The following is a 2,159-nucleotide window of genomic DNA, read 5'->3' as shown; positions in this document are numbered from 1 at the left end:
AAATAAATGAAATATATAACAAATAAATGAAATATATAACAAATAAATGAAATATATAACAAATAGATGAAATATATAACAAATAAATGAAATATATAACAAATAAATGAAATATATAGCAAATAAATGAAATATATAACAAATAAATTAAATATATAACAAATAAATGAAATATATAACAAATAGATGAAATATATAACAAATAAATGAAATATATAAAAAATAAATGAAATATATAACAAATAAATGAAATATATAACAAATAAATGAAATATATAACAAATAAATGAAATATATAACAAATAAATTAAATATATAACAAATAGATTAAATATATAACAAATAAATAAAATATATAACAAATAAATGAAATATATAACAAATAAATGAAATATATAACAAATAAATGAAATATATAACAAATAGATGAAATATATAACAAATAAATGAAATATATAACAAATAAATGAAATATATAACAAATAAATGAAATATATAGCAAATAAATGAAATATATAACAAATAAATGAAATATATAACAAATAGATGAAATATATAACAAATAAATGAAATATATAACAAATAAATTAAATATATAACAAATAAATGAAATATATAACAAATAGATGAAATATATAACAAATAAATAAAATATATAACAAATAAATGAAATATATAACAAATAAATGAAATATATAACAAATAAATGAAATATACAACAAATAGATGAAATATATAACAAATAAATGAAATATATAACAAATAAATGAAATATATAACGAATAAATGAAATATATAACAAATAAATTAAATATATAACAAATAAATGAAATATATAACAAATAGATGAAATATATAACAAATAAATGAAATATATAACAAATAAATAAAATATATAACAAATAGAGGAAATATATAACAAATAAATGAAATATATAACAAATAAATAAAATATATAACAAATAAATGAAATATATAACAAATAAATGAAATATATAACAAATAAATGAAATATGTAACAAATAAATGAAATATATAACAAATAAATAAAATATATAACAAATAAATAAAATATATAAAAAATAAATGAAATATATAACAAATAAATGAAATATATAACAAATAAATGAAATATATAACAAATAAATGAAATATACAACAAATAAATGAAATATATAACAAATAGATGAAATATATAACAAATAAATGAAATATATAACAAATAAATGAAATATATAACAAATAGATGAAATATATAACAAATAAATAAAATATATAACAAATAAATGAAATATATAACAAATAAATGAAATATATAACAAATAAATGAAATATATAACAAATAGATGAAATATATAACAAATAAATGAAATATATAACAAATAAATGAAATATATAGCAAATAAATGAAATATATAACAAATAAATGAAATATATAACAAATAAATGAAATATATAACAAATAGATGAAATATATAACAAATAAATGAAATATATAACAAATAAATGAAATATATAACAAATAAATGAAATATATAACAAATAAATGAAATATATAACAAATAAATGAAATATATAACAAATAAATGAAATATATAACAAATAGATTAAATATATAACAAATAAATAAAATATATAACAAATAAATGAAATATATAACAAATAAATGAAATATATAACAAATAAATGAAATATATAAAAAATGAATGAAATATATAACAAATAAATGAAATATATAACAAATGAATGAAATATATAACAAATAAATGAAATATATAGCAAATAAATGAAATATATAACAAATAAATGAAATATATAACAAATAGATGAAATATATAACAAATAAATGAAATATATAACAAATAAATGAAATATATAACAAATAAATGAAATATATAACAAATAAATGAAATATATAACAAATAAATGAAATATATAACAAATAAATGAAATATATAACAAATAAATGAAATATACAACAAATAGATGAAATATATAACAAATAAATGAAATATATAACAAATAAATAAAATATATAACAAATAAATGAAATATATAACAAATAAATGAAATATATAACAAATAAATGAAATATATAACAAATAAATAAAATATATAACAAATAAATAAAATATATAACAAATAAATGAAATATATAA

This window comes from Euprymna scolopes, chromosome 13, assembly GCF_053919585.1.
Source record: "Euprymna scolopes isolate OS-2025 chromosome 13, ASM5391958v1, whole genome shotgun sequence".
NCBI classification, from domain to species: Eukaryota; Metazoa; Mollusca; class Cephalopoda; order Sepiida; family Sepiolidae; genus Euprymna; species Euprymna scolopes.
The sequence above is the reverse complement of the archived record's forward strand: the minus strand, read 5'-3'. Positions refer to the sequence as shown.